This window comes from Odocoileus virginianus, chromosome X (assembly GCF_023699985.2).
Source record: "Odocoileus virginianus isolate 20LAN1187 ecotype Illinois chromosome X, Ovbor_1.2, whole genome shotgun sequence".
Taxonomy (NCBI): domain Eukaryota; kingdom Metazoa; phylum Chordata; class Mammalia; order Artiodactyla; family Cervidae; genus Odocoileus; species Odocoileus virginianus.
In genome coordinates this window covers 4,527,911-4,548,334 of record NC_069708.1, presented here as the reverse complement: position 1 = coordinate 4,548,334, position 20,424 = coordinate 4,527,911, and the positions used below count along the sequence as shown (strand labels likewise).

Below are 20,424 nucleotides of genomic sequence, written 5' to 3'. Positions count from 1 at the left end.
TTCCCAGCATCAGGATCTTTTCCAATGAGTCACTTCTTTGCATCAGGTGGCTAAGGTATTGGGAGATTCAGTTTCAACATCAGTTCTTCCAGTGAATATTCAGGACTGATTTCCTTTAGGATGGACAGGTTGGATCTCCCTGCATTCTAAGGGACTCTCCTCTTTTACTTTCATCAAGAGGCTCTTCAGTTCCTCTTCATTTTCTGTCATAAGGGCGGTGTTATCTGCATATCTGAGGTTATTGATTTTTTTCCCAGCAATCTTGATTCCAGCTTGTGCTTCACCCAGCCTGGCATTTTGCATGATGCACTCTGCATATAAGTTAAATAAACAGGGTAAGAATATACAGCCTTGACGTACTCCTTTCCCAATGTTGAACCAGTCTGTTGCTCCATGTCCAATTCTAACTGTTGCCTTTTGACCTTTATACAGATTTCTCAGGAGGCAGGTAGGGTGGTCTGGTATTCCCATCTCTTTAAGAATTTTCCACAGTTTGTTGTGATCCACACAGTCAAAGGCTTTGGCATTGTCAATAATTCAGAAGTATATGTTTTTCTGGAACTCTCTTGCTTTTTTGATGATCCAACAGATGTTGGCAATTTGATCTCTGGTTCCTCTGCCTTTTCTAAAACCAGCTTGAACATCTGGAAGTTCTTGGTTCATGTACTGTTGAAGCCTGACTTGGAGAATTTTAAGCATTACTTTGCTAGCATGTGAGATGAGTGCAATTGTGTGGTAGTTTGAGCATTCTCTGGCACTGCCTTTCTTAGGGATTAGAATGAAAACTGACCTTTTCCAGTCCTGTGGCCAGTGTTCAATTTTCCAAATGTGCTGGCATATTGAGTGAAGCACTTTTAACAGCATCATCTTTTAGCACTTGAAATAAATAGCTCAGCTGGAATTCCATCACCTCCATTAGCTTTGTTCATTGTGATGTTTCCTAAGGCCCACTTGACTTCACAGTCCAGGATGTCTGGCTCTAGATGAGTGATCACACCATCGTGGTTATCTGGGTCATGAAGATATTTTTGTAAAGTTCTTCTGTGTATTCTTGCCACTTCTTCTTAATATCTTCTGCTTCTTTTAGCTCCATACTGTTTCTGTCCTTAATTGTCCCCATCTTTGCATGAAATGTTCCCTTGGTATCTCTAATTTTCTTGAAGAGATCTCTAGTCTTTCTCATTCTATTGTTTTCCTCTATTTCTTTGCATTGATCACCGAGGAAGGCTTTCTTATCTCTCCTTGCTATCCTTCGGAACTCTGCATTCAGATGGGTATATCTTGCCTTTTCTCCTTTGACTTTAGCTTTTCTTCTTTTCTCAGCTATTTGTAAGGCCTCCTCAGACTACCATTTTGCATTTTTGCATTTCTTTTCTTGGGGATGGTCTTGATCACCACCTCCTGTACTATGTCACGAACCTCCTTCCATAGTTCTTCAGGCACTCTATCAGATCTAATCCCTTGAATCTATTTGTCACTTCCACTGTATATCGCAAATGGCATTTAGCATCAGTATATAGCAAATGGTATTATGTCATCAAGTAACTCCTGTGTTTGCATCCCTGCCTTTATTAAGCCACATGGAAGAACTTTAAGATGGCATCTGTACCATGACCGGTATGTTCTAATAAAAATATGCCTCTTGCAAACCTGTCATCCATTTATGCTATATATTATAATAGGAAGGAAACCCAAAGAGCACCTCTGGAATTGTTCCCACATATATTTATTATTTCTTCTGAAAATAGCCCATAAATGCTAATAGCTTCTCTGTAGGGGGGGGGTGTTATTACAATTAGAGTATTTGATTGGAAACAGGGTACATAGAGTTAGGAACAACTTAATTTTTAAAAGGAAATAACTCCAGTTTTGTCTGATCACTTAAGTCAAGTAAAGCTTATAGTGATGCCTAATTAGCAAACATCAAATATCAGGGGCCTGAGTGGACCCCAGCCTCTGTGAGTTAGCTGAATGATGTTCTGTAAAATGAATTAAAACTTCAAGGGCATTATTGGGCTTTAAAACTAAAGCACCACCACAGAGGAACAAAGAGGAAATGTAATCTTAATTCTTGAGGTAAAGTCTTAACCTTTTCTCCTTTTTCATTTGAAAATCAGTTCAAGTTGTCTTTCTTTACCTAATGGCATTCATTTTTATTGACTATTTTCTTTTTTGTAAATTTTTAATTGGCGCATAATTGCCTTATAATTTTGTGTTAGTTTCTACTGTACAATAACGCGAATCAACTATAAGCATACATTTTTCTTTAAACAAAAATGTGATGCAAGAAAAATTCTCAGGGCAATTATATGCAGTTTTTGTCACTTGCTGTAAGTCCTGTGTATTTTATATTGCCAAGAGAGAATTTTCCCCCTAAATTTGCTCTTCTGTGTAAAGTGCTATCATTGGCAAGTGACATAGGATGCAAGAACTATTCCAAAATTGACCCTCAAATGATCTGGGAAAACCCCAGTTCAAGGGATGAATTTAAATGCTGAGTATAATAAAGGCTTTCACAAGTGCTGTCAAAGGAATTTCTGTTCTATTAAAACAACTGAAGGATGCATTGCTTTCTGGAAATATTTCTATCCTTCTCCGTCACCATTTAGCATACTGCTCTCAAAATAAATTCCCCCAGGACTAATTTTCTTTATAAAAATTACAGCTGGAGAAGTTATAGCAACATGTTATCATAAAATAAACCATGAAGCTCTCTACAAAGGAATAATAAGTCAGCATTCTAGCAGTGAAAACTTGGCAGCAAAAAAAAGTATCCCCTGAGGAAATGTGTGAGAAATTTTGATGGGATTAAAACATGCTGCATGACATATGGTATAAATTTTTAACACATATAATAGGAGAAATAAATTGGGAGAAGCATCTAAGCATCAATCCCCTAACTCCCATATCTCGTCCCATCCGTTAGGGATTTATCTCTTTCAGATTGTCATGGTAATGTAAGCATGAAAGGATCTTTGCTACCTTCTGGAATTCAACTTTAGAAAGGGAGATAAAATGTCACTATTATTTATCTGCATCGTTTAAGATGCTGTTTTTGTACAGAACAGAGAGATGTAAATAGATAGATGCAGCAACCTCAATGTACAGGCTGCTGAACCGAAATCAGTTTTACATATTTCTTATCAGTGTTAATATCTTTCCATGGACTCAAGTGATGCCATGCATTGGGTCAGACTTTGCTAAAAAAAATCATTTCCAAATACATTGATGTTAACAACATAACTAGATAAATTGTTAAAACTTTCAGAAACATACTAAGCTTACTCTTCTAAAAGGACAGATATTTTTTAAAGGTATTTTTCTCTGCTTTTTTAATAGTATTTCTGTATGTTTAGATTTTGGTTTTTTGTGTTGCAAAAGTATAACTCTGTACCTTCTGGATTTCCTACTCTCCTATTCCATTTGAGTGATAACTTCTACTTGTGAGAGATAAGGAAACAGAGCAATTCTCCCATATTTATCATTACGAAGAGAACATACCCCATATATAAGCATAGAGCAGATTCATATTACATGTGTGCACATGAAGTCATTCTACCTCTCTAAGGTCTCAGAAAGGGAACTGGCAAAGCAGCCATCTCACAGGGTTGGTTTAAGGATTAAAGGTGTTAAACCAAGCAAATATAATACTTAGCATAATATCCAGCATACTGTAAAAGTTGCCAATAAATGTTAACTATTATCACATCATCACCACCATCATCCTCATCCAATCAAACAAGGCCTTATGGAACTGACCTCCATCTAAGAGAGGTTGTTGTTGGGTACGTGCCCTGAAGTGTTGGAAACCAAGCTATCAGATTACTTATTATACTGCTACAATTTTAGCATTATCTTCATTGTACAGATGGAAAAACTGAGGCTTTAGAATGAAAAGGTAGGGTGGAATTTAGCGAAACCAGCAACTGATTGTCTTTCTCTCAGATGCTGAATCCTGCACAGGAGCCTGGGTATTGCCCTTCATATTCACTACTAGGAACTTTAAAATGATACTTAGACAAGCACTCACAACAAAACTGTTGTCCCTTTTAGTTGATTTATTTGCATTATTTTTGCTCTTGATATTATTGTTGTTAGTATTTAATCATATGCAATTTTAATGTAAACTGCCAGAAACCATTTGTGAAAAGAGGGAAAAATACATTAATTATTTAATCAAATAATATATTTTTAAAGGAAAGTTATGCTGGCCTGTAAAGTCAAATGCAGAAACCATTTAAAGGAGACGAGATTAGAGACCATGAAGATAATTAAAAGATTATTCAAGAAATTTCAGCAGGTTGATATGAGAGTAGGTAGGTGGAGAGTCATGTGAGCCCCTTCAAAAGCAATGAATTAGTTTTTGGAACATTGTGGGAGCTTAATAAAAGTCTAGTGAAGAAATGAGGGAAAGGAGGGGACAATTCACTCGGATGATTAAATGGGTCAGGAAGAAGAGGGAGAAAAAAATGCAAAATAATTTTATTTTCCACCCCCACACAACAAGGGGAGTATAGAATTCTGCTTCAAACTGAGAAAACTGAAACTGAAGAAAACAGAAGAGCAAGCATAATGAGTGTTCCTTAACACACACACACATATCTTAGTTATTGAAAACTGAAAAGGTTAACTTCACTTCTTAAGAACTGTAGTGTTCTAACAATAAAAACATCTCCAATATGTTTTTTTTTAATCTAATGACATAACCTCAGAGGGAATTAGGGTTTTGTTTTTTAAAACCTGACACCCAACTTAAGAAAAAAACAATAAAGATAGATTGAACTAGAAAATTATAATACTTTTGTTATTACTCTTGGTATGAGGGTTAAAAAAAATGAAAAGCGGTCAAGTAAGATATATATCAACAGATGCACTTTTATTTTTAAGAACAATTCCTAGTTGCAGGCTGTTCCCTCAGACATGATATTTTTGATTAAAATATCAATTGCATCTTTTGTGGTTTCACAGCAGCATAATCTCTTGACTCCTGTCACTGTTGAGCTGCCAACATCAATTTTATATTTATTTCAAGGTGACTTTGGAATACTTCACCTGTCGTATATATGATTTTCTGCCTTCCATTCAAGTGGTTTGACTTGTCCTCAGCCTCATCATACTAGTAGTCTGTATAAATGCATACACCTAGGATTGGAACATTTCCTTTTACCATTAATATAATCTCATAACTCTCATATAGCTGTAAAACATTTAAAATTTTGCTTTCTCTCTCTCTCTCACACACACAAGCACCAAAATATCTGTACGTGTATATTTCATTTTGTAATGTTTGTAATAATTGTTTCTTATGTCTCTTAGTAGAATATTTATCCACAAATATAAATCGCAAATTTGAAATTGTCCCTTGAAAAGGTTAGATTTTGAAAGATGGTGGCATTTCTTTTATTTACTCCTGGCTTAAGAGAGGACTCCTGTATCTATTTCCAGGAAATATATCCAATATAAACAGCTATCCTTTGTTCAGATTCATTTCAGTTTTGGTTTTCTTAGTTATTGAATTTCTTTTCTACAATGTCTCTGGTTTCATGGTAAACTCTGGAGAAATATTTATGGGTCTACCTCCCTGTTTCACCCTTTTATATTCAGCCTAACTGCAATGATACATTTGACCCTTGAACAAAATAGGGTTGACTTGTGTGGGTATATTGATATGCAGATTTTTTAAAATAGTAAATACTACAATTCTGTGTAATCCATGATGGTTGAATCCCAGGATGTAGAAACCTTGCTAACTCTAAATTACATGCAATTTTTTACTGCACTCAGAAGGCTGGTACCCCTAACATCCTACTTCCCATTGTTCAATGGTCAACTGAATTTTCATTATCCTCATTTAAATTGCTTGCTAAATATAAGCCCAGATGCTTTATATCAAAACAAGTGTGATTTCCATCCATATCATAGAATCAACAGGCTCTTTACACCAATTTGCCTTCCATTTTTCATGTCACCTAAGTAATTGACCTCCCACCCCAAATCCATACTTTCACTTTAAAACCCTGATAAAGGTCCCTTTCCTGATCTCTTGGCTGAACCCAACTAGTATAAGTGACATGAAATGATGTGCCCAAACGATGTGTGATAAACTCCAACTTTATCAAACACCATAGTTACTTAACACTTTAGATTCTAATGTCTTTGAGCATTAGGATCCAACCAATCCTCTTATTGCTCCCAGTTTTATCATGTGTAAAATGAAAATAATAATAATACCAATCTCATAGGGTTGTGGTCCTGATTGAATGCAGAGTTAGCATAAAATGCTTGCACTGGTTTCTGCTGCCCAGTAACTACCATATATATTAGCTGCTATTATTATTATGTTCTTACTATTTATTTGGGGCTTCCTGAACAAGTTTTCATAGACTTTAGCTTTCAGCATTTGCCTGTACCTTCTTTTGCTTTAATCTGTCTCCTGTCTTTTGTCATTCATATCTTAACTCTTTCTACACAATATGTTTCTATTTATATTGCATTAATTTAGACTATAATCTGCTTGCTTAGATCACTATCCATATTAGAATAGAATATCCGAAAAGATTTTGAGATCTCACTACCTCATTATTTAGCATGATTGATTTTAATCGTAAGGGCAATATTTTCCTCTTATCCAACTCTTCATATAATTCATATTTCTTTGTATTCCTGTAATTGGGTTTATTAAATTTTATAAACAACAGGTATCTAATAACTGTCTTAGACATGTTAGGCTCACTTTCTTGTTGCTTCTCAGACAGGTAAGCTCTCATGTTTGATAGACCATTACACACATTATTTTTTAATTACTTAAATTATGATTTTGGACTATAAGATATAGTTTATCTCAGTTAACTACAGGGTATTTCAACCTGAAATATTACAGGACATGAGAAAGTGTTTACTAGATCAAAAAAAAAAAACTGCATTAATCCCAATGTAAGTTTGCAAAATGACTTATAAAAGAGTCAGTGAATATAAAGAGTTAATCTATATACTCAATGAAGTAAGTTTCTTCTTGGTACATGAATAATTTATTGTGATTTCTATTTAAAAAACATACAACAGTTGCCAACTTGACTCTTAGGATTGAAATAAAAACATATCAAAATCATGAAAACTTCAGTATGGCACTAGATAATTTTAAAATGACATAATATTTTATAATCTACAAGCTTTTTTTAAGATTGGATGGAAATACACATCAAGTGAATCAAGTGTGGAAATTTGTTTAATAAAATATGAAGAACCATAATGGCAAAAATTAAAGACAAAAGCATGTTTGGCTGACAGAGAAGACAAGCAACAGCAAATTTCTTTGGGTAATTTTGTTTTAATTTCCATAAAAAATTGGTATTCTTGATCACTTATTTACTTAGTTAATCAGACCTATGAATTTTTTTTATTTCCCTTTATGTCCTGGCTACTAGGAAACTTAAAGTGAGATCTGGTGCTCAACTACAGAAAGCATATTAACATTCTTGTACATTAGTTATGCCTCAATCTTTTTACCATGGCCATGGTTTTCTACTTTAATTACCATATTGATACATATCACATATTGTATGCATATACATATTACATGTATAAATTGGGCTTCCCTGGTGGCTCAGATGGTAAAGAATCCACCTGCAATGTGGGAGACCTGGGTTTGATCCCTGGATTGGGAAGATCCCCTGGGGGAGGGCATGGCAACACACTCCAGCATTCTTGCCTGGAGAATCCCCGTGGACAGAGGAGCCTGGCAGGCTGCAGTCCATGAGGTCTCAAGAGTCGGACACGACTGAGCGAGTAAGAACACACATAATGATATTTAAAAGAATCCATTCTCAAATCATTCCAGAGACATCAAGGACCTATTTAACCTGTTCCACAAGCACCCTGTCTCTAACATCTCATTTCCTAGCACTTCCCCTCAGCTCCTATCACTCTCGGCTTAAACACAAACCATGCTTTCATCACAGGTCTTTGCATTTGCTGTCTCCTGCCTGCAATTCTCTTTGCTCCACAGGGGCTACATGACTCCTTCACTTCTTTAAACTCTCTTAAAAGTCACCCTATGACAGGTATCATCTTTCACTTCATTGAAAGTGAAAGTAAAAATTGCTCAGTCCTGTCCGACTCTTTGTGACCCCATGAATCGCAGCATGCTAGGCCTCCCTGTCCATCACCAACTCCCGGAGTTTACCCAAACTCATGTCCATTGAGTCGGTGATGCCATCCAACCATCTCATCCTCTGTCTTTCCCTTCTCCTCCTGCCTTCAATCTTTCCCAACATCAGGGTCATGTCAAATGAGTCAGTTCTCCTCATCAGGTGGCCAAAGTATTGGAGTTTCAGCTTCAGCATCAGTCCTTCCAATAAACACCCAGGACTAATTTCCTTTAGGATGGACTGGTTGGATCTCGTTGCAATCCAAGAGACTCTCAAGAGTCTTCAACACCATAGTTTAAAAGCATCAATTCTTCGGTGCTCAGGTTTCTTTATAGTCCAACTCTCATATCTATACATGACTACTGGAAAAACCATAGCCTTGACTAGGCAGACCTTGGTGGCAAAGTAATGTCTCTGCTTTTTAATATGCTAAGTTGGTCATAACTTTTCTTCCAAGGAGTAAGCATCTTTTAATTTCATGGCTGCAGTAACCATCTGCAGTGATTTTGGAGCCCAAAAAGATAAAGTCTGCCACTTTTTCCACTGTTTCTCCCATCTATTTGCCATGAAGTGATGGGACCGGATGCCATGATCTTTGTTTTCTGAATGTTGAGTTTTAAGCCAACTTTTTCACTCTCCTCTTTCACTTTCATCAAGAGACTAGTTCTTCACTTTTGGCCATAAGGGTGATGTCATCTGCATATCTGAGGTTATTGATATTTCTCCCAGCAATCTTGATTCTAGCTTGTGCTTCTTCCAGTCCAGTGTTTCTCATAATGTACTCTGCATATAAGTTAAATAAGCAGGGTGACAATATACAGCCTTGACGTACTCCTTTCCCCATGTGGAACCAGTCTGTTGTTCCATGTCCAGTTCTAACTGTTGTTTCTTGACCTGCATACAGATTTCTCAAGAGGCAGGTCAGGTGGTCTTGTATTCCCATCTCTTTCAGAATTTTCCACAGTCTATTGTGATCCACACAGTCAAAGGCTTCAGCATAGTCAATAAAGCAGAAATAAATGGCTTTCTGGAACTCTCTTGCTTTTTCAATGATCCAGCGGATATTGACAATTTGATCTCTGGTTCCTCTGCCTTTTCTAAAACCAGTTTGAACATCTGGAAGTTCACAGTTCACATATTGTTGAAGGCTGTCTTGGAGAATTTTGAGCATTACTTTGCTAGCATGTGAGATGAGTGCAATTGTGTGGTAGCTTGAGCATTCTTTGGGATTGCCTTTCTTTGGGATTGGAATGAAAACTGAACTTTTCCAGTCCTGTGGCCACTGCTGAGTTTTCCAGATTTGCTGGCATATTGAGTGCAGCACTTTCACAGCATCATCTTTCAGGATTTTAAATAGCTCAACTGGAATTCCATCACCTCCACTAGCCTTGGTTGTAGTGATGCTTTCTAAGGCCCACTTGACTTCACATTCCAGAATGTCTGGCTCTAGGGGAGTGATCACACCATTGTGATTATCTGGGTCATGAAGATGTTTTTTGTGTAGTTCTTCTGTGTATTCTTGCCACCTCTTCCTAATATCTTCTGCTTCTGTTAGGTCCATACCATTTCTGTCCTTTATTGAGCTCATCTTTGCATGAAATGTTCCCTTGGTGTCTCTTATTTTCTTGAAGAGATCTCTAGTCTTTCCCATTGTATTGTTTTCCTCTATTTCTTTGCACTGATCACTGAGGAAGGCTTTCTTTTCTCTCCTTGCTATTCTTTGGGACTCTGCTGTATAGTCCCTGGAATTCTCCAGGCCAGAATACTGGAGTGGGTAGCGTTTCCCTTCTCCAGGGGATCTTCCCAACCCAGGGATCAAACCCAGGTCTCCTGCATTGCAGCCAGATTCTTTACCAGCTGGGCCACAAGAGAAGCCCAAGAATACTGGAGTGGGTAGCCTATCCCTTCTCCAGTGGAGGTTTCCGACCCAGGAATCGAACAGCAGTCTCCTGCATTGCAGGTGGATTCTTTACCAACTGAGCTATGAGGGAAGCCCTTGACTTCCTTAATACAACATAAAATCTAAATCCATGAAGATATATATGGATATGGATATAGGTATGTTATATGTAATATAATTTTTTTACCCATTTCCACATATATACTGTACTGTTATCCTCTGTACATTATTTTTCTTCACACAATTATCACTACCTAAACCATAAGCTCCATTTTTTTAAGCTCCATTAGAGTTAGGATTTTCTTTTGTATTTGTTGGTTTCTTTGCTCAACTATTGTTATTTAGTCTTGAAGTCGTGTCTCACTCTTTGCGACCCCATGGACTGTAGCCTGCCAGGCTCCTCTATCCATGGGATTTCCCAGGCAAGAATACTGGAGTGGGTTGCCATTTGCTTCTCCAGAGGATCTTCCTGACCCAGGGATTGAACCCATGTCTCCTGTATCCGCAGGTGAATTCTTTACTGCTGAGCCACCAGGGAAGCCCTGTGTTCTATTAGCAGTGCCTTAAATGTAAAAGGTACTCACAAAATATTTGTGGAATGTAAGAATGACTAAATGGATGAATAGAAAATGCAGAATCCAGACACATGAATTATATACATTGATTTATTGGTGTAGAAGAAAACAATGCAAACTCAAAAATAGCAAATGTTCAAGTGCTTTGTCTTTCAAGGTACAAATTAACATCAACCTAGCTGCAAAACAGAGGTTATAAAATCCAATTTAATTTTGTATCCTTGGTATTTCAGCCTAATTTAACTTCCTTCTCCATTTTCCTTTCCTGAACTTTGAATCATTCCAGAAAAGAAATGATCCAAAATAAATGTTTCCTGGTTTAGAATTAGCATGGTTGTTAGGAAAAGTAATGCATTTCTCACAAGTGAGAAGGGATTTAAGTGGCTCAGACCAAGGCAAAAGCCAGGTAAAATGAGGGATTTTCATTAAAAGGCTTCTTCTGTCTGATGGGGGATTTGGAGTCCTGAGATTTCATAATAACATTATCTGTTATAGGAGATTAGGCAAACGAGAGCCAATTAAACTCCTGGACCACAGCCAAAGTAACACTGCTGACACAAACAGGACTTTACTTAACAGTATCAAAGGAAGCTCCTGGTCTTAGCTGAACACCTTTCTTTTTCCTTGTGGAAAGCTTCTTATTCTTAATGATAGAATGCAGAGAGATAAATCACACTATTTTAGATATGATGCAGCAGAAGAAATGAGAGAACAATATTACAGAAGAGACTGAAATGATGATGAAATTGCCTCTGGTGTTATTTGAGGAGAAATCCTTCTCTAGTTTGGATTCCAAATGCTGAAAGGTAATGACAGGCCTCAAAAGAGCAGCTTTTCCACCATTCACTAAACTGGCTCTCTGGATTCATATCCACAAGCCACAGCTTAATAGTTTACTGGTTTGATGCTTTCTTCTTATTTCCAAAACGTGAGGAGCATTGAGTGATGCCCACTCTTCTCTCAAATGAATTCATTAAACTGAACATTACCAGGATGCTCACCAAATCTCTTTCATTATTTACATATATTTTTGTTGCTGTATCTATTTTTCAATTGTAGTTTTCTTTTTAACTCCCTTTAGGACTTCCATCCCTAAGTAGCATGGTAAATGTAAGAGTCAAGTGTGGTAACGAAACAAAGTTTAATAAAAGGAAAAAAAATGTAATATTCTCATCAATAAGTTAGAGAGGTACACTGAGGAGAAAATGAATCAGCAATTCTATGTACAACTAAAATCTACATATCTAAGTTATGTCACTTGTACGTGATTTTCTAAATTTTTACCTGAAAATAATCACTTCAACACCTCAAGGAAAAGAGATGGCATATAAAATGGTGTGAAAAATTTCTGATACATTTTATGCTACCAATTAAAATAACATTTTGATATAAATTGGGAAATAAATGGGGATTCCTTTGTCTTTATTTCTTATATCTCTTCTTTATTTCACTGTTTTAGCATTTGGAATCCTAGGTTATACATACATTTCCATACTTTTCAAAAATATCACTGAGTATTAATGAAGAAAATTAGGCCATTAGGACATTCTAATTATAAGAAAAAATGTTCTTCCCCATTCATATAAGACTTTGACTTGTTCTCCACTCTTCATACTCTGAAACCTGTTTTTACTATTATAATCTATAACTGCTATAAGATATACATATTTTGATCACTGTTCTGAATACAGAATGTGAGTCTGATTCATATATTGCTTAATAACTGGAAAATGGTTAAATAACTGAGACTCCAATGCAGAAAAATTTTAAAGGTAACAGAGTGCTGTCAGTGCTAATGGGATATCATTGAGATACTGTAATGAATTATTGCATTTCTGGGTCACAACATCCTCTCCATAATCATTTAAGACATATTAACCAGGCAGAAACTATCAAATGATCTCAGTATGATGTCAAAATATCTATGAAAGTTTTTCTTCCTCCTGATTCATGTTCACTATTACCAGATTCCTAATACACTGAAAGTAGCTCAAGTTCATTGTACACATTTGCTCCCAGACAGACTGTATCTTAGAACTCATATCTTCCCCTAATTGCTTTGATTTCTAATTATTTTTAATAGAGAGACATACAATAAGATATACAATATAAAAGGTATGAAAAAGTGTCTGAATCAAAAACTTAGTCTTCTTTCCAGTCCAATCTCCCCAACCAACCAGTCTCATCTTCTGGAGGTAACCTCCTCAACCAATTTGAACGATAAACAGGCCAGAAATAGCCTATGCTCATCATAGTGTGTGTGTGTATGTGTGTGTGTGCATCTGTGCATGCACCTGAGCATATTTTTCCCAAACCAGTAGCATATTTATATCCATTTTTGCACCCTCTATTTTTCTCATTTAATTATACATTTTCAAGATCTTTCCATGTAAGTACATACAGGAATGTCTTTCTCCTATATATCTAAATGATGTCCATTGTGTGGAGGAACTACAGTTTTCTTGACCAGTCATCCGTTGATTTACATTTAAGTAATTCCAAATCTTATGCAATGCAAAAGATAATGAATGTAGTCTCTCTCTTACATATAAACAGAAACGTAGGCATGGATAAATGTAACTTCAAGATAAATTTGAGAATTGCTGAGTCAAAGAGCATGTGCCATTTGAGTCTTAATTGTGTGTGTGTGTGCTTCAGTACTGTCATGCCCGACTCTGCGACCCCATGGACTGTAGCCCACTGGGCTCCTCTGTCCATGGCATTTCCCAGGCAAGAACACTGGAGTGGGTTGCCATTTCCTTCTCCAGGGGATCTTCCCAACCTAGGGATCAAACCCAGGTCTCCTGCATTGCAGGCAGATTCTTCACCATCTGAGCCCACCAGGGAAGCCCTTGGGCCTTAATAGATACTGCTAAATTGCTTTGCACATAGGCTGTGTTGATTAAACTCCTATCAGCAATGTATGAACATCCAATTGTCTACACACTTGCCATTTTGTAACTTTGTTAACCCGATGGATGACATTGTTTCTTTAGATTTATTTAATTTGAAGGAGGTTGAATATTTTCACATATTTCAAAATTAGCTGACATCCTTTCTTAGGAACTGTTTAGTCATATAATACGTCCATTTTTGTCTTGAGTTGTTGGTGTTATTGATTTGTAAGAGCCTTTTTAATGCCTGTTAGATCATCAGTGATATGAATTGCATGCAACTTTCTATTTTTTGTGTGTTGCTTTTTTCTTTTATTAATTTACAGCAAATTTGAAGCATCCAGAACTATGTCAGCTCTTCAGAACACACCCTTATTCCCTACCTCTCCACAAAGTTACTTACAATATAAAAGTACCTTCCCAAAGTAGAGTGTTGAGAACACTGGCGGGTTCCACTAACTGCTCAAAATGCCACAACAAAACACACTTGGTCTTACATGTCCTGTTTTTAATCTCTTCATGTTATTCCTGCCATCAAACAACCCCTCCTTTCCATAATGTCTAAATTAGACCCCAAAGAAGACATCCTAAATTGCACGTCTTTACTATACAAAGGACATTTACTTTATGTTCTCCAAAAGCTTCTGGTTTTTTAATGTGTTTTCCTTTCACTACTGTTGGCCCAGTTTTGTATTTATCTCTTGTTCCTTTTCTCTCTTTGTATTATTAGAGTGTGATACTATAGTGTCTTTAATACCTTTGTGACAGGTCCCTAGGGCCAGGTGAGTTGTACTTTCATTTGTGTAATAGTCCTTGAAATAATGGGATCCCACTGATTTTTTTTTCTTTTTTCACCATCTAATCAGACTAAAATAAGTAAACTAATGAATATATGTGCTTTGTTTTATAAGTTCTTTTCCCCAATATCTAATATACTTTGTGATAGAGAATTTTGATGAATTTTAAATAGTCATATATGATTTTAGGAAATTGTAGGTTATAGTAAATATCTAGGCAGGGCTGACAAACTTACAAAGCTTATTTGTATGTCCCAGATAAAACAAAATATACGAGCCTAATTGAGTTATGATTGTATCATTGGTTGTTGATTGGTTCTTTCACGCTTGATGCAAAATTGTTTTGTGTGTGTAAGGCATTTTTATTTTTATCTTTTTAAACTTTTTACTTTGTATTGGTGTACAGACAATTAACAATGCTGTGATAATTTCAAGTGAAGAGGAAAGGGGCTCAGCCATACATATACATGTATCCACTTGCTCCCAAACTCCCCTCCCATCCAGGCTGCCACATAAGATTGAGCAGAGCTCACTGTGCCGTATAGTAGGTCCTTGTTGGTTATCTGTTTTAAATGTGAAAGTAAAAGTGAAAGTGAAGTCACTTAGTCGTGTCTGACTCTTTGTGACCCCATGGACTGCAGCCTACCAGGCTCCTCTGCCCATGGGATTTTCCAGGCAAGAGTACTGGAGTGGGTTGCCATTTCCTTCTCCAGAGGATCTTCCCAACCCAGGGATCGAACCTGGGTCTCCCGCATGTAGGCAGCGTGCAAAACAAAAAAAAATTTTAACATCTTTGAGATAGTGTTTCATTTCTGTGCTTCACCTTATATTAAAAATAAACAGCATGTCCAGTTAATTTAACCATGACTATGATAGTCAGTGTGTATGCACACACATATGGATACACACTATTCTCTTCCCTGCCTAAGGCCAGATTTGCAGAACTCTCACACTTGGAGAACAGCTCTAGACTGCAGGACAACTGGGGTGAGAAAAGGAGGAGCTGCAAATCTTTCCTCTTTAGGAAGAATGAAGCTTTCTCTGTGGACCCAAGCAATAAACCAAAAGCATAGAAAACTATAAAAATAGTGCCCACCATGCTGTGAGTATTTGACTTTCCACTTGAAAGGATATATATCCTCTGATGGTTCGGTAATCTAGACACAAGCCAGCTTTTCACAGAAAATTTGGAGTAGCAACAGGAGGCAGAAGAAAGAAAAAGGGGATGAGGGAACTGAGGCAAAAGGAAACAAATCCATGGCAATGATTCAGAGAGGCTGCACTGGCTGTTATGAGAACTCTCTCATCAAAGGCTAGGCTGCATGGTGGTGATGAGTGATAGGTCAGTGTCGAGAGCAGGGTGGGAAGGAGTGACCTGTACCTCATCACTGTGGCACCTGGAGGCATAAGACACCTCTACTGTACCTGGCGGAGATTTCGTGTGCTAAGTGTGGGGTCTAAGATGAGGGCTGATTGCCCACTTGCATTTGGCTCAGTTGCCCTTCAGGCATTGATTGCTCAAAGCATCTTGCAAAGTCACATTCGTAAAAAAGGGCAGAAGAGATTTAAGCCATTCTTATCCTGTACTCGTACTTTCACTAAAGCACCAGCAGATCACCATATCCAAGATGCACAAAGAACATAAGGAATCACCAAGAGAGTAAAGGAAATTTATGTTTGAGATACTTTGTATATTAAGACAGGAAGTGCATGCTTGAAGATTTCTATGGGGGTTTGAATATACATGAAGGTGTTCTTTTATAGTATCTGAAGATTGCCAAGTTTGGTTCATCTATTGAAGACAGCAGTCCCAATGGTGAGAGGAACCTCAGTAATCGTAATACACAGGTAACTCATTCACCAACTTTATTGCTTGCATACATGTAGTGAAGGAAACCAGATCTGAAAGAGACACGTGCACCCCAATGTTCATCGCAGCACTGTTTATAATAGCCAGGACATGGAAGCAACCCAGATGCCCATCAGCAGACGAATGGATGAGGAAGCTGTGGTACATATACACCATGGAATATTACTCAGCCATTAAAAAGAATTCATTTGAATCACTTCTAATGAGATGGATGAAACTGGAGCCCATTATACAGAGCGAAGTAAGCCAGAAAGATAAAGACCATTACAGTATACTAACACATATATATGGACTTTAGAAAGATGGTAACGATAACCCTATATGCAAAACAGAAAAAGAGACTCAGATGTATGGAACAGACTTGTGGACTCTGGGAGAAGGCGAGGGTGGGATGTTTCAGGAGAACAGCATTGAAACATGTGTATTATCTAGGGTGAAACGGATAACCAGCTCATGTTGGGTACATGAGACTAGTGCTCGGGCCTGGTGCACAGGGAAGACCCAGAGGGATCGGGTGGAGAGGGAGGTGGGAGGGGGGACTGGGATGGGGAATACATGTAAATCCATGGCTAATTCAAATCAATGTACAACAAAAACTACTGTAATGATGTAAAGTAATTAGCCTCCAACTAATAAAAATTTAAAAAAAAAAATAAATAAATAAAAAATAAAAAAAAAAAAAAAAAAAGAAAGAACATATTTCTCAATATATGTGATGTAAATGCAATTGCATTTCAAACGCAAAAATAATCATTTAACAGTTTTGCAAATGATTTAGGGATGGGAGATGAGAAGCTGACTTTTTAAAAGGCATAAAATAAAATCTTTAACTCACTTCTCAGGTGAGCTGAAAGCTCTGGATAGAGTAATTCTGCCATCAAATGCTATTAACATCTAAAGAAAATCTTTTCAATGAATTTAAGAATGCTCATCACCAAGGTCTTTTTCTACATAGTTACTTCGTTCAAGTGTTTTGAGACTCAGGTTTTGAGGATCCAGGGGTCCATATAAACTGGCTTTCTAATTTAGTTCACTTTCTGTGTCAAAGATTCATCAGACATATCCCTGCAATGTCATATTTCATTGCAAAATCACTCTTGCATTGGTTTCTACAGCAGCCAACTGCAAAAGTTTTAATGCAGCTCTCAACTTCCTATTCCAGCGTTGACTGGAAGTTTCAGTGTCAGGCAGACTGTATATTTGTCTTAACAATTCCCCATCTGAATACAATACAGATACAGTTACACTCCTAAGCAGTAAGTCACCGTAATGCTGAAAACACAGATATTAATAGATAACAGGGATACACACAAAATTACACAGTGCTGTGTGCGGAAGTGCAAGGCAAGAAGGAGAAAGAGATAAAAGGTAGAGATGCAATCCTCTTTCCAAGAGTGTCACTCAATAGGCATAAAAAGCTGAAACCACATCATTATTTGGAGAAAGGAGAAAGAGACAGTTCACTTCCTATGTGAGTGCCTGAATCAGAAGAGGCTCCAGATCTTACAAAGAGTACATCTTCAGAGGTAGACAAGAGAAACGACATTGAAGTGATGAGGGAAAAAAGGAGCAGAGCAACAGGAAAGGAGAAAAGGTCACTTTTTTAAAGTTAAAATCACATATGTTGAAAGTTAGTTGCATATCTGTTTCTATTCATTCCATCACCAGACTCCTAAATATACTTTTAACAGTCTCATCTTAAATTGAATTGGTATAGCACAGAGAGCTTGGCTCTCTGTGATGACCTACATGGGATGATTGGTGACTGATGTTGAGTAATATCAATATTTAGCTCCCCCTTAATAGTATTATACATTATCATATGCAATTTAAGTATGAAAGCTTGAACAGAGCTATTGTGGGAAAGAGTATCTCCAATTTCAATTCCTACTCTGTAACTAACTGGCTTCATGATCCAGAATGAACCATTAAGTCTGTCTACACGTCCTATCAATTAAATGTGGGCATCAGATAGATTGTTTGTGGCCCCCCCATCTCTGCTGCTATAACATTCTCTGATTTTTGTTGCATCATGTAGGATCATCTATCTTCCCCTAGGAGAGCAGCTTCAATTCTATAAAAGAAGTCAGTTGGGAAAAAAAAATCCTATACAGAGGATTTCACTTTGCTATCAACTTTCTAGCATCAAGTCTATTCCATACACAATAAGGCAAAACTATAGTAAAACACCCTTATGCAATTTCTTTTAAGACCCCTTCACATTTACCAATGCCACTGGAATTGAACTCAGAAAACAGTAAAGTATCAGGGAGATGAGCCAAAGAGCTCTTTTAAGCTTTCAGCATTTCAGTGAACTCTGTTTTCTATACTCGCAGTTGCAATATCTTTGTGATGTCACATCTAATGCTGTATTACTTTTTTCGAGTCCAACTCCCTTTCTTCCATGAGCCATCACAGATGCTCTGAAACATATGGTGGCCATGTAAAATCTGGGATTATAACACAACATCACAGAAGCTTTGAATGATAGAGGGCTTCAGCAATAATTCCAGCTCAACTCATTTTTGAAATGAAGGAAATGAGGCCAAAAGATTATCTTTGAACATGTTCAAAAGGATACAGATAATTAGAGATGGAGCCAGAACCAAAGCTAAGCCTCCTGTATCCTAACCCACTATTTTTACCATGATATCATGGTGTCTTTGTGTTAAGAACTACTTAGCTCAGCCCAAAGGGGAGTTCCCTAAATCAATTCCTTACCTCAGTTGATGTCATCACAGAGTATGCCTCCTTTAAGAATATAGCAGTGTGCCTTATGACCCTACCAGTTACTATTTTCATAGGAACCCTCCAGATTATCACAGGTCCTAATCTACAAACACGAACCACTGTTGCATTCTACACAAAGTTTCATGGGTACCTGTTCTATGCAACAACGCCAAATGATTTCTGGACGAGAGCGACTGAGAGTCTGCTCCTAATCCCTCAATTTAGGACTTTAGAATTGGGTTTGAAAACGGTTCCACTTGACAGAACAAGAAAAAGAAATGGTGTTTTCATTTGTGGAGCATAGTATCACAGAGATATCAGTAGTGATTAGCGGCTTGTAAGGAAAAGTTTGGAAATGTTAGCAATTCTGTGATTTCAGTCTTTGGATTCAAAGTACATACTGTATCACTGGGCTTATTTCCTTTCATCCTATAGGCAAAAAAAAAAAAAAAAAATCTACTGCTAAGTAACAAACTAAAAAATGTTTACTCTTTTCTACTGATGTTTGTTTTAATAGGCAGATTTGGGGGACAATATATTTACATACCATATACTACTATGTGGCAGGCAGAATAGAAGCTGTGAACTGGTTGGATAACTTGGCAAAGGGGCATTATAGTTTCAGATAGAATTAATATCACTCATCAGCTGACCAAAATAGGAAGAGTACACTGCATTTTCCAGATGGTTCAATGTAACTGTAACTTCCTTAAAGCGGAGGAGGAAGACAAAAGAATAGAGTCAGAGAGGGAGATATGCCCACTGAACAATGGTCAGAAAGATGAAACTCCGCTAGCTTTGAAGATGGTGAAAGAGGCACATGGGCCATGGAACACATACAGCGTCTAGAAGCAGGACAAGGTAAGGAAATGAATTCTTCCCTAGAGTTCTGCCAACAACTTGATCAGTAAGACCTGTGTCAAAGTTCTAACTCCAGAAGTGTAAGATAATAAAACTGTGTGGTTTTAAGCAGGCATCCCCAACCACTGGGATTGAGTGCCTGATGATCTGAGGTGGAGTTGATGTGATAATAATAAAAATAAAATGCACAATAAATGCAATATTTTTGAACCATCCCAAAACCATTCTCCCGTTCCCAGGTTCATGGAAGAAAAACTATCTTCTGTGAACTTGGTCCCAGGTGCCAAAAAGGTTGGGTAAGCCACTAAACTTTTGAAAAGTGTTTTCAGCAGCAAAGGAAATCAAATGAACACTACTCATTAAAACAAATCATTTAAAATTGGAAGCTGAATGTGGTGTGATATCCAAGGCCTTTATGTAAAAAATTTGATTTTTCAAAACTAATGTAATTTAGTAATAACAATTCTCTATCACATGAGAAAGCTGGACTAATGAGGAGGAAAATAACTACTTGATCCTTTTTCAACACACATTAGAGTATAAAAGATAAATTCTAAATAGGTTGCAATAAATGAGTTACACCATACAATTTTAATAAATACCATAAAATATTTACCTATCAATACTTTCATTTTTCTAGATTACTAGGT

The 20,424-nt window shown here is 37.1% G+C and overlaps 1 protein-coding gene across 1 annotated transcript in view; it reads right to left on the bottom strand.

Annotated features, from left to right (window-relative positions):
* Nucleotides 1-20,424, bottom strand: part of IL1RAPL1 (interleukin 1 receptor accessory protein like 1) — a 1,388,178-nt gene that overhangs the window by 688,897 nt on the left and 678,857 nt on the right. The gene's annotated exons all lie outside the window — the stretch shown is intronic.